At 43.6% G+C, this 13,289-nt stretch overlaps 1 long non-coding RNA gene across 3 annotated transcripts in view; it reads left to right on the forward strand.

The window, feature by feature from the left end:
• Window positions 1-13,289, forward strand: part of LOC118009274 — a 48,694-nt gene that overhangs the window by 17,608 nt on the left and 17,797 nt on the right. For 2 of the 3 annotated variants that reach the window (XR_004678867.1, XR_004678866.1), the window contains exon 8: window positions 8,036-8,225. This is a non-coding gene — a long non-coding RNA (uncharacterized LOC118009274). Of the gene's footprint in view, window positions 1-1,031; window positions 1,176-8,035; window positions 8,226-13,289 lie in introns of all 3 variants that reach the window. The other variant, XR_004678865.1, reaches the window with a different exon arrangement.

A 13,289-nucleotide genomic window follows, 5' to 3' on the forward strand; every position in this document is an offset into this window, starting at 1 on the left:
TATGGGGGAAATAGGAATGTGGCTAACAAGAGAGAGGAAAAGAGTACCTGCCAACATTTTACCCATCCTTAGCTTCCCAGAGAGCTTTTCTAGAGAAAAGAACGTATTAAGAATTGAGAGAAGATACAAGGGACAGAGCAGAATAGGGGACATTGGAGGGGTTGGGCTCAAAAGCACCTATGGAAGATTTGGAATTAAACAGAAAAAAATGCTTTATCCTCTGAGACTGAGAAAAGGAAATTGGCTATAGAAATTTTATAGATTGGCTGATGTTGGGGGAGGCATGTTTGAGGTCACCTAAACGGCTTTAATTTTCTTTCTTTTTAAAGATGTATTTATTTGTTTGTTTTAGAGAGACAGAAAGAGAGAGAAGCAGAGGGAGAGGGAGAAGCAGACTCCCTGCTGATGAAGGAGCCCGATGCGGAGCTCAGTCGCAGGACCCCGAAATCATGACCTGAGCCAAAGGCAGACACTTAACCAAATGAGCCACCCAGGTGCCCTCAACAGCTTTAATTTTCTGAATGAAACAGGATGCCAGGTCATCCTTACGAGAGGGAGGGGTCTGGAAACACAGAGGCTGGAATAGCGTTGAAGTTTTGAAATAGCGGTTGGGGTGCATCGGTTAGAATCAAGTCAGGAGACAAAACCACAGCAATAACTTGAAAAAAGAGAATTAAATATAAAGAATTGTTAACCTACTTCATGATAACCCCAAGATACCACAGAGGAGCCAGCTACCACCTCTCGGGCTAGACAAACAAAGGGAAATGCCTGGAATAATTAAAACATTACAACTTAGAGGAGTGGTCCCATGGGACTGGGACCCAGTAGTCAGAGGAGGGGATGCTGGCCGGTTGGTGATGGTCAGGAGCGATGTGTTGCAGGTCTGCAAGTGTTGGACCACCTGGAAACTGGATTCGGCTGCTACTGCAGGAAGGCACTGCCTCTCCTGGGGGAAGAGGCATTGCTGGGGTGTTGCTCAGAGGAATCACAGGCAGAAAGGAGGTCACTGTGCCCTCTTCTTCCTCCAGGCTTGCAGCCTTCCTGTAGCACCCCGAACTGGAAGAGCCCAATGCGTGGTTTGCAGGGTCTCAACCTAGCACCACAAAGCCAAGTAGAGAGGCATGGGTTTGGAACTGAGAGACAATGATGGTCATGGGCCACCTCTCAACCATGTGAGTGACATTTAGGGACTAAATACACTTGTGGGTCTGTATACTGGCTGAATTTCTTTACTCCCTTGTCTGCAAATCATTTCTTGTTCTCTTAGGCCTTTGCCATGTTGGAGATTTCTTCTCATTCCAGGGGTCAGCCCCTGATTCCCTTGGTTGCTTAACCTCTTCCAGAAAAGTCTTGATGGACCATCTGGTTCAAAAGGAACCAAAGGGTTACCCCATCAACCCAACAAATGGAAAAACAAAATGTGTTATATACATGTGACGGGCTATTGTTCAGCCATAAAAATGAAGGAAATTCTGACACGTGCTACAAAGTGGATGAACCATGAGGGCATTATAGAAGTCAGTCCTAAAAAGACAAATACTGTATGATTCTGCTTATATGGGGCACCTAGAGTAGTCAAATTTATAAAGACAGAAAATAGAATGCGGTTGGCAGGGCATGGTGGGGTGGGGAAATGGGAAGTCCGTGTTGAGTGGGTACAGAGTTTCAGTTTTGCAAGATGAAGAATGTTCTCTAGATGGAGGGTGGTGATGGTTGCTCAACAATATGAATATACTGGATGCCACTGAATGTGCACTGAAAAAATGATTAAGATGGTGAATTTTATATTGTGTGTATTTTACCACAATGAAAAAAATTTTTTTAAAGATCAAAAACAAGGTTACAGCTGGAGGGAATAGGTGGGTGGGTCTGACCTGGTGGGTCACATGTCTCTATTTTGTGGTTCATTCCTCAACTCAACTTCATGAGTGGCATTTTCCAGGCCTTGCTTCATAAGTTCCAATGAGCTTATGTCCTCATTTCCTTGGCTGCACACATACCCCAGATGTATAAGTGTAGAAACAGCCCTCTCTCCTTGTACCAGGGGATGATACTACTACCTAATATCTGTTTTTAACCCAAATTGTCTTTTTCTTTTCTTAGCATTTCTTTCCAAAGATTTTATTTTGCAGTAATCTCTACACCCAACGTGGGGCTCGAACTCACAACCCCAAGATCAGGAGCCGCGCACTCCACCAACTGAGCCAGCCAGGCGCCCCACTAATAGCTAATATTAACTGAGTATTTACAATATGCCAGTCACGTGTACTAACCAGAACAAATTTCCTTTGCAGACACTCTTCTCATCTCCGTATTACAGAGGAGGAAACCAAAGCTTAGGTTGTGACTAGCCTCAGGTCGCCTAACTGCGAAGGGGAGAAGCCAGGACTGAGCGTGAGCCCCAACCGCTGTACTCTACCGCCCCCTAGTGGACCCTGGTCTCGCGGCGTTTCCCCGACACTGCACTCCGGGAGGAGCACCCCGGTGTCCCTCCCACTGGGCAAGAAGTCATTTTGCAGTCGTTATATTGTGCTTTCAGGGCGCTCCAGAGACCCCCTCCTCCCAGCCCTGGCACCACACTGGCTGTGTAGGGCAAGGGACAGCAGTGGCTGAGTTTGGCGCATGCCTAAGCAAAGCTCCTCTGGTGCTCAACCCCCGGGAGCAGCCCTGGTGGGGGGATTGTCCTGTGTGGGTTACAGTGTTCCGTCGCTCCCTGCAGGAACCTCTCTGATAGATGTGACCGTTTTCCTAAGCCTCTCTGGTTGTACGGATGCTTGGAACCATAAAGAAACTCCTGGATTTCTAGATCCCAGCTATACAAAGTGTTTTCTAAAGTCAGCAACTCTCCAAGTGTCTCTCCTGATCTGAGTGGGCTGCGTGGGGTTGTGAGTGGGGGATCTACCCCTTGAGAAGTGCCTTTCCCACAGCACACGGGCCCCTGGGGGTGCCTTCGGCATTTCTGGCCGGTAAGGGTCCCGGTCTCTCAGGTGAGCAGATACCGTCTGTTGTTTGATCCAGGATTCCCACATTGCATTGGGTGGTTCAGTGTGTTTAGTCTCTTCTAATCTACAGTAATCCTCCCTCCCACCTGATAGTTTATTGTTTTGTCTCGTGGAACTCTTTGGAAGAGTCTGGGTGAGTCGTTTCAGATGGTCTCCGATGCGGAATTTGTCTAATAGTTTCTTCATGATTGGATTCAGGTTAAATATTTTTGGCAAGAATACTTTGTAGATGATGTTTTGTACTTATTGTCTCACATTACAAGGCACAAAAAACCTCCTTTGGGAATTACACACTCAACAAATACATATTGATAGCATGTTGCATGTTGAGTTGCGAACTCTGCTATGCAATGAGGATGCATGGGTGCCGTTGATAGATTGTGAGGTGAGAGGTTTAAACAGAACCAAACAAAACCACAACAGCAGGCTTAGCAATTGGCAATCGGTTTGGCTGCACATAACAGAAAATTCAACTCACAGTAGCTAAACCAAATAGAGGTTCGGGTTTTGGTTTCGGTTTTAATTTTGTATTTTGCACAGCTGCAAGTCCAGTGCTGATATGATAGCTTCACCATATTCTCTTTCTCTCTTTCTATCTGCCATCATTAGGGGATTGCTTTAGTTCCCACGGACCCATGACTTCTGCCCTTCAGACGTTTGACCTCCTGCCGGGCAGGAAGGAGAAAAAGGGCATGCCTACTGACTGCTGTGCTTTGAAGGAGTTTTCCCAAAAGCAGCTCGGAGTGATTCTGCTCATGTCTCATTGGTTAGGATTGTGTCACATGGTCAACGGCATATGCAAGGTTGTGTGGGAACACTGCTACCCTTAACAAAAACAGGGCTCCTGGACCGGTGGCTCAGTTGGTTAAGTGTCTGACTTTGGCTCAGGTCATGATCCTGTCCTGGGACTGAGTCCCACATCAGGATCCTTGCTCAGCGGGGAGCCTGCTTCTCCCTTTGCCTCTGCCCCTCCCACCCATGCGTGTTCTTTCTCTCTCTCTCTCAAATAAATAAAATCTTTAAAAACAAAAAACAAAAACAGGACTCTATTAGTAAGGAAGAAGGCGAGAATAGATATTAGGTAGGCAATTGGCAGTCTTGGCCATGGAGGATAACAAAGACCTTTAATGGCTGGGGAGACAGCTACACAGATTAAACATGAAAATTGGAAAGTTCCCACCAACTTAGGGAAAACCTGATTGTTCTGTAGCCATGGTAACAAGTAGCCACTAGAACTGGTTTTATATCCATTCAATCGATCGATGACAACTTGCCCCAGTGAACATATCTTTACAGCTAAACAATTAGTTCAACCCCTATCTTATGAAAATAAGCCAGAAATTGGCTCACTTTATTTATTTATTTATTTATTTATTTTAAAGATTTTATTTATTCATTTGAGACAGGTACAGAAAGAGAGAGGGCATGAGCAGGGAGAGGGGCAGAGGGAGACGGAGAAACAGGCCTCCCGCTAAGCGAGGAGCCGGATGCGGGGCTCGATCCCAGGACCCTGGGATCATGACCTGAGCCGAAGGCAGACGCTTAACCATCTGAGCCACCCAGGTGCCCCTTGAGATTGGCTCACTTTAATAAACACACCTGAGTGCCAACCAATCAACAATAGCTCGGCCAGCCACTACACTTCTACAGATGACGTTAACCCACTTATGCCTCCGAAAGTCTCCCAATTCCTGAGCTCATGTTCCCAAAACCCTATGTAAGTGAACACTGTACTCCACACAGAGAGACTGAGTCTGGCCAGCATAGCTCTCCCTTACTAGATAAGCAATGCGTTCAGCTTTTCTTATTTCAGGTATCAAGTGTGGTCCTGTTATAATAAAACCAGAATCGTATTTTTTAATTTGTTTGTATCCTCCATGGAGGACGCATTCCCCAAGCAAAGCCTTCAAACATCTCCCTCCGTAGCCTTAGTGGACAAGGCTCCAGAGCACGCAGAGATGTCTGCAAGCATCCAGCAGCACAGGATGATGGCAAGACAAAGACCCAGAGCACCTGGCATAGGGGAACCATCCAGATGTAGACAGTTATAGGTGATCTGTCTGTTTAGAGCAGACCTCTTGCTTACTGTTCAAAAATAGAGGATAGAGGCAGGACACTAACTCAACAGTTTAGGGCAGGAGTAGGAACACTAGGGTCTGTGGGCCAGTCTGCCTCCCCTCCTACACACCTGCACCCCGCCCCCAGCCTTGTATTTAATATTTTTAAGTGGTTACATTTGGGGAAGGGAAATAGCCTTTTTGTTGTGGTGGTGGTGGTAGTAAATTATATCTAACACAAAATTTACCATTTTGACTATTTTTATGTGTACAATTCAGTGTATGTTCTCAATGCTGTGTAACAATTACCACTATCCATTTCCAGAACTTTTTCATCACTCAACAGAACTCGGTCCCCATTAAACAATAACTCTCCATTCCTCACTCCCTCCAGCCTCTGGTAACCACTGTTCTCCCTTCTACCTTCTGTCTCTACAAATTCGCCTATTTTAAGTACCTCATATAAGTGGAATAACACAATACTTGTCTTTTTGTGTCTGGCTTATGACTCTTGTAAAATATTATTTCGAGATTTATCCATGTTGTGGCAGGTGTCAGACTTTCCTTCCTCTTAAGCTGCATAATATTCAATTGTATGGATATGCCTCACTTTGTTTATCCGTTTGCCTTACTGGGGAACACTTGGGTTGTTTTCACCTTTTGGCTACTGTGACTAATGCTGCTAGAACACTGCTACCCAAGCAGAAGTGTTAGTTTTACATTTATATGAGCAACTACACAATATTCTCTCTCTCTTGCCTCTTGGCATTCTAAGTCTAACATCGCTACTCTCTGGCACTCCGCAGGAAAAGTTTGCCAACCCCTAGTTTAAGGGATGGGCTCAGGACAGAGAGTGATCCTGGCAGAAGTCCATTCATATTGGCTTGTTGAATGAGGAGGAGAGAAAAGAAGAGTTGGTATTTGCTGGGAACGAACACGTGGGGCTTGCATTTGTTTGCTAGGACCGCCATAACAAAGTACCGCAGACTGGGTGGTGGGAAACTACAAAAATTTATTTCCTCAGTTCTGGAGGCTGGAAGTCCAAGATCAAGGGGTCAGCAGGGTTGGTTTCTTTCGGGGGCCCCTCCCTCCTTGGTTTGTAGATGGCTGTGTTCTCCTTGTATCTTCACATGGTCTTCCCTGTGTGTGTGTGTGTCCGTGTCCTCATCTCCTGTTCTGAGAGGGACACCAATCATCCCATTAAGGTGGGATTAGGGCCCACCTGAATGACCTTATTCAGCCTTAATTACATCTCTGAAAGCCCTAGCTCCAAACACAGTCACATTCTGAGCTGCTGGATGGAGGTTAGAGCTTCAACCCCAAAATTCTGAGGGAACACAATTCCGCCTCTACCAGAGTCCACACTCCACCCAGGAGATGCCAGGCCTTTAAAAGACCAACAAATTCTTAACGCAACCTGGTAGCGACGGTGTTGGAAGTGAGGAAATACACTGATGTGCTCCTGCCCTCATAAATATTGGCTCAGAAACTGGGTAGGTCTGAGTCGGCTGGTGGAGAGAGCTCACTGCCATAGGGTTTGCCGAGGACAAGAGCAAAGGACTTCCTTTTTGACAGAATGTATTTTTGTAGCATTTCCTAGATTTTTTTTTCTTGTGACGATAGAGAGTATCGAAAAAAAAAGAGAGAAAGAAAAGCCATTATAATTTTAGCAGCAATTAACCTGAATTCGGGTAGGAGTGCTTCGGCCCTGCTGCGAGCCGGTTACAGCAAAGTTGTCCAGCCCAGGTTTTCCGTTGGGAATCCTGCTCCCACACCCCTCTCTGCCCTGAGGACATCATTACCACACTCACTGCAGTCCACAGTTCTCTCTTCTCTATTTCAAAAAAAGTTATGACTAGAGGACACTTTAAAGGAACATGACCAGATAGACTTTGGGGCGCAGAAGTGATCTGCCACTCAGTGGAGGCAGCTGGGGCCAAACTCATGTCACGTTTTTCTTTCTTCTCTTTGGCTCAGAGGCAGAAAATACTACAGTTTCTGACCTCGGACATGAAAAGAAAAGAAAAAAGAAAAGAAACCCAGCCCATAAGTCCCCATACATCAACCCCCCACTAACAGAGCAAGAATAGACACTTTGAAATGTTTAGAACAAAAACGTTCACACAGACTGACCTTGGTGCATTTGAGGACACCGGAGCGCATTCCAGATGAATTCGAAGCAGTGGCGGCAATAAATGATCCACTTGCAAGAACTATCATGAGACAATCCTTTTGAAATGCTGTGAAGCCAGCAAATATTTCTAGTGCCCCCAAAACCGGTTTGGAAAATGTAGAATGGTTTGTTTAAGGTAGTGGTTCTTGACAGAATAGAAGAAGCTACTTACTTCCAAACTAGATTTAAGTACAGTGGATTGGATATTAAAAATAAAAGATTCAGGGGGCGCCTGGGTGGCTTGGTTGGTTAAGCGACTGCCTTCGGCTCAGGTCATGATCCCGGAGTCCTGGGTTCGAGTCCCACATCGGGCTCCCGGCTCAGCGGGGAGCCTGCTTCTCCCTCTGACCCTATCCCCTCTCATGCTGTTTTTTTTTTCTCTCTCTCTCTCTCTCAAATAAATAAGTAAAATCTTAAAAAATAAAAAATAAAAAAAATAAAAGATTCAGGGGCGCCTGGCTGGCTCAGTCGGAAGGGCATGTGACTCTTGATCTCTGGGTCCCGAGTTCAAGCCCATACTGGGTGTAGAGATTACCTAAATAAATCAATACAAATAACCTTAAAAAAATAAAACATGAAAGACTCAGGCAACCAGTGTATAATTTCAGACGCCCAATGCTGTTAGCATACTGTGTGTTCTCCTTAGATGTACAATGCCCTCCTTTCCAGAATATTCTCTATTCTTTGTCCCCTGGAACTGCTGTTTTCAGCAGCATTTTCTTTGAATACATTTCCTTGAACCCTCCTGTTCCCACCAGTTTTTTCCTGTGTGGACCTCATTTGCTTTTCTCAACTTCCAGATTCTATATCGTCTCCTATTTGGACCTCACATTGCCTGTGGAAGGAAGTACTAATGCCTCCAAAACTGAGTCCTAGACTTAGAAGCTGGTGCGTCGCTGTGGCTGATCCAGGTCCGACCCACGGGGGAGGTCGCTCCCGTTGTCAGGTGCCTTTATACAGTGTCCGGCACGTAGTTTGGATCTATGCTCAGTAAGTTTAGATTCCATTATTGTGGAGACAGGCTAGACCTAGCAAGACTTTAGAGGGTGGCAGTGGAGATGAACGGGTAACTAAACACGGAATAGAAATAGAAATAAGCTCTAATACCACCATGGCTTCCCCTTTGTCCTCAAGGCTCATGGTCCATTCCCTTTACATACGGGACCCCAAAGAGAGAATGCTTCTGGCTTGTCTTCTTATGTCGTCCCAGCCAATTTCCCACCATCAGGTTCCTCCTGGACACCTTGGCCTCTCTGCAATTACACCTAGAAGAAAGGCCTCTTTTTCTCGCACAGGACCTCCCTCCTGATTCTAGTTTCTGGTCTGAAAGAGTTACCTGCCTCCTAGGTATTTGACTCCATGGAAGGATGCATCTCCTTTCCCTGCCTTCCATTCTCAGGTGTGGTTCCTGAGTGTAGAGGCGGTTGGCTTCAGCGCTAGCAGTCGTCCAGTTGTGTGAGATCTTGCCCACGTGGCACACTTGGTGCATCCATGTAGTCACCTATGCCGTTAAAGAAGGTGGCTCCGTTACAACCAGGACTCACGCTTTGCCATTTGAAGGGTAATATTAATACCTACCTTCCTGGTTGATTTGAATTGGTTTGAGATGTCTACTAACTTGTCCCAAGGACTTCAAATTCATGGAGTCACACAATGGTAGAGGGAAGAGAGACCTGGACATTCCAAATTAGAATCTCAACTATAGAACTGAATTAAAGTGTCAAGGCTCCCCCAAAAGGAGTCTTTTGAATTTGCTAACTTCTGATACTTCAGTGTGATAGATTCATTAACTGAGATTAGACTGTGAAGCTTGAGTCTGGGGAGAGAAACTGAAAAGAAGGGAAAGGAGAGAGGACCATAAGGAAAGGAATAATCAAAAGGCAGCTTCTGGAAACAACGTATCTGCTTCCTAATTTGTCTTCATCCCTGTCCTAAGACACCAGGGATGGTTTTGATAGCTTCCCCATCACCAATATCCTGACCTTAATTAAGATCATGTAAGTCTGTGTGCTCTATTCTCTTGCATAAAGACTGCTGCCCACCCAGTCTTGGTATGACTGCCATTGCATGAATAATATCAATATACAATTCTCACACTCTTACCTCAGGCCGACTCCTTCACTGTTGAACTCTATCTCCTCATCTTCAACTATTCAAGAATAGATGCAATTCTTAATAGTCTCTCCTGAAACAACTATTTTCGCTTCTTATTAGATGCTTAAAAAATATTTTGTTCAAAAATATATATCTTTTTATATATATACTATTTTTCTGCTCCCCATTACGAAGACTCTCAGACTGGCTGGTACTTGCTGTGCTCATTTCCTCATCTCCCATTCTTTCTTCCACCCAATCCAGGTGGGCTTTGGACCCATGACTCACTGAAATTGTTCTCAGTAGGCTCATCAGGGACATCTACCTGGCAAGAGCCAACGGTCAGTCCTTTGTCCTTAGCACAGTCAACCTCTCAGCAACTTTGGACATTCATTCCCATCTTTTAAAAAAAAAATTATTATGTCATCTTTCATGCATTCAGAAGATATAAAGATTAATATAATAAACACCAGTGTACCCACCAGTCAGCTTAAAAAGGAGGAGGAGGGTGGGAGGGATGGGGTGGCTAGGTGATGGACATTGGTGAGGGTATGTGCTATGGTGAGTGCTGTGAATTGTGTAAGACTGATGAATCACAGACTTGTACCCCTGAAACAAATAATTCATTATATGTTAATAAAAAAATAAAAAATAAATAAAATAGGAAAAAAAAAGAGTTATGGCTGAGACCCAAATGCAATTAGGAATAAAATAACTATCTTTTGCCAGAGACCATGACTAACCTGATATTTTAAACTGTTTCCTACCTATTGTTAATGCTCAATAAATATTAAATATTAGAGAAAAAAAAAAGAACATTTCTGCTAGAAACTCTGGTGTGTCTTTCTCCGATTGCTTGTCACTTGCTACCTCCTGGATGAACCACTCTCCTTTTGTGTTTATTATTCCCTTGCTTTCCTACATTGTTTCACTACATATGTGTATATCTCTCACTACATATGTGTATCAGTTTTAGTTTTATGAACTTTACATATGGTAACTTAATGCACATATTTCTGTGCTTAGCTTTTTTTCTCACAACATTTTTTCAAAGATTTTATTTATTATTTGAGAGAGAGCATAAGAGGGGGAAGGATCAGAGGGAGAAGCAGACTCCCTGCTGAGCAGGGAGCCTGATGCAGGACTCGATCCTGGGACTCCAAGGTCACGACCCGAGCCAAAGGCAGTCGCTTAACCAACTGAGCCACCCAGGCGCCCTCTCAACATCATTTTTATGAGATTTATTCATGATGCTACTTGTAAGCATAGCTTGTTTACACTGCTATGCAGTGTTCCGATGCATACTGTATTAGTTATCTATTACTGTGTGACAAATTACTCCAAAATTTAGCATCTCGAAACAACAATAAACAGTTTCTATAAGTCAGGAATTTAGGAGAAGCTTAGCTGAGTTATTCTAGCTCAGGGTGTCCCATGAGGTAGCAGTCAAGATACTGGCTATGTATGTAGTTATCTGCAGGCTTGATGTGGGCTGGAGAAGTCATTTCCAAGATGGCACACTCACAAGACTGAGAGTTGGTGCTGGTTATTGGAAAGAAGCCTCAGCTCCTTGTCACGTGGATATCTCCATAGGGTTGCTTGAGTATCCTTATAACATAGCAGCTGGCTTCCTCCAGAGGGAATGAACCAAGAAAGCAAGGCAGAAGTCACAATGACTTTGATCATTTCTGAAATATCCCATTGGTTATATAGGTCAGCTCTATTCAGTGTGGGAGGCAAGTACACTTGAATAGAAAGCACATGAATACCAGGAAGTGACATTGGAGGCCATCCTGGAAGCTGGCTACCACAATGAATGAATTAATCTAATTTTAGAATTAATCTATTGTTAATGGCATTAATGTTATTTCCATTTTATTTTATTTGTTTGCTATTATAAACACAATTATTATGATCATTCTTGTTCAGGATTCCTGGTGCACATTGGCAATAGTTTCTCTAGAGGGAGATTGCTGCGCCATAGGGTATGTGCATCTTTAAATCTATTAGAAAATACCAAAATTGCTCCAAAATTGCCCCAAAGTAGTTTACCAATTTATACTCCCACCAGCAGTAAATAATATTTCCCATGCTCCATATACTTGTCAATACTTGGTATTGTCAGATTTTTAAATTTATGCCAGTCTGATTAAAATTTGCATTTTTCTAAATTACTAATGAGGTTGAACATCTTTTCATATGTTTATTGCTCATTTAGGCTTCCTCTAATGAGAAATGTCTATTTATGTCACCTGGTCATTTTTCTATTGGGTTATATGTCTTTCTCTTACTAATCTGTAGGAGTTTGTGTATATATATATACACACACACACACGCATATATATATATACACATATTCTGAGTTACATATATACACACACACATATATATACATATTCTGAATTATTAAGAAGCTTTTGGTGATTATATGTGCTGGAAATATCTCCTCCCAGTTTATGCTTTGTCTTTTTACTTTAAAAAAAGATCTTATTTATTTATTTGAGAGAAAGAGAGAGAGTGAACAGGAGAGAGAGGGAGAGAGAATCTGAAGCAGACTCTGCTGAGTGCAGAGCTGGATGTGGGGCTCAATCCCAAGACCACGAGATCATGACCTGAGCCAAAACCAAGAGTCAGACACTCAACTGATTGCACCACCCAGGCACCCCTGTCTTTTTACTTTTTAATACTGGTTTTCAATGAATAGAAATTTAAAATTTGTTCATGTTTTCCCCTCTGTGGTATGGAAGACATTCTTCCATTGACTGAGGTCATAAAAATATTTGTCTATACTTTCTTCGAAAAGGTTTTCAGGTTTGCTCTTCACATGTAAATCTCTAATCCAAGTGGAACCTGTTTTTCTGTTAGGAATTTAATTATAATGTTTGTTTCTGTATAGATAACCACTCGCTCAGTTTCTTTCTTTCTTTTTTTTTTTTTAAAGATTTTATTTATTTATTCATGACAGACAGAGAGAGAGAGAGAGGCAGAGGGAGAAGCAGGCTCCCGAGGAGCAGGGAGCCCGATGCGGGACTCGATCCCAGGACCCTGAGATCATGACCTGAGCCGAAGGCAGACGCTCAACCATCTGAGCCACCCAGGTGCCCCAGTTTCTTTCTTAAAACCCTTTCTTCACTTGGCTTCTGGGACATCACACACTCCCTGTCTTCCTTCCCCCGACTCATCGCTTCTTCTTGGTCTTCATTGCTGCCTCTTCTTCCTCTTTGTGGCCTCTAACTGATGGAGTGACCTGGGAGTGTCCTTCTTGTCTATCTCGATTTCTCTCAACATTCTCTCTCTAGATAATCTCCTCCAAGTCCATGGCTATAAATAACATCTGGATGTTGAACACTCCTAAGTTCTTATCTTTACCCTCTTCATATCTCCACATGGCTCACTCCTTGTCATCTCTCGGGGTTCCCATCAATGTCACCTCCTTAAAGACCATACGATGCAAAATACCAGTACCTGTAACTCTCTACACACTTACCTTGCTTTATTTTATATCGAAACATCATCAGTCACCTCCTGACCTTGTCTTAGAAATCTGTCCTATATTGTTTGTCCAACACTCCAATATATATGGCATGGACTTTGAATTGTTTGCTGATGCATCTAAATGACTAAGCACAGTGGCTGGTGTATCCTAGATGCACAATAAACATTTGTAGTAAAGAAGCAATGATAACCATCATTTAATATAACACTTGACCGCCTGTGGAGATCATTTATATGCATGTTTCTCCTAGCATCAATTTAATCTTCAGAGGCATGATTTTTTAAAAGATTTTACTTATTTGAGAGCGAGCACACACACACACACACACATGCTCATGTGAGCATGAGTGGGAGAGGGAGAGGGAGAAGCAGGCTCCCCGCTGAGCAAGGAGCCCGATGCGGGGCTCGATTCCAGGACCCTGAGATCATGACCTGAGCCGAAGGCAGACACTTAACTGACTGAGC

Source organism: Mirounga leonina, unplaced genomic scaffold (assembly GCF_011800145.1).
Source record: "Mirounga leonina isolate KUSES-001 unplaced genomic scaffold, KU_Mleo_1.0 Mir_127, whole genome shotgun sequence".
NCBI lineage: Eukaryota > Metazoa > Chordata > Mammalia > Carnivora > Phocidae > Mirounga > Mirounga leonina.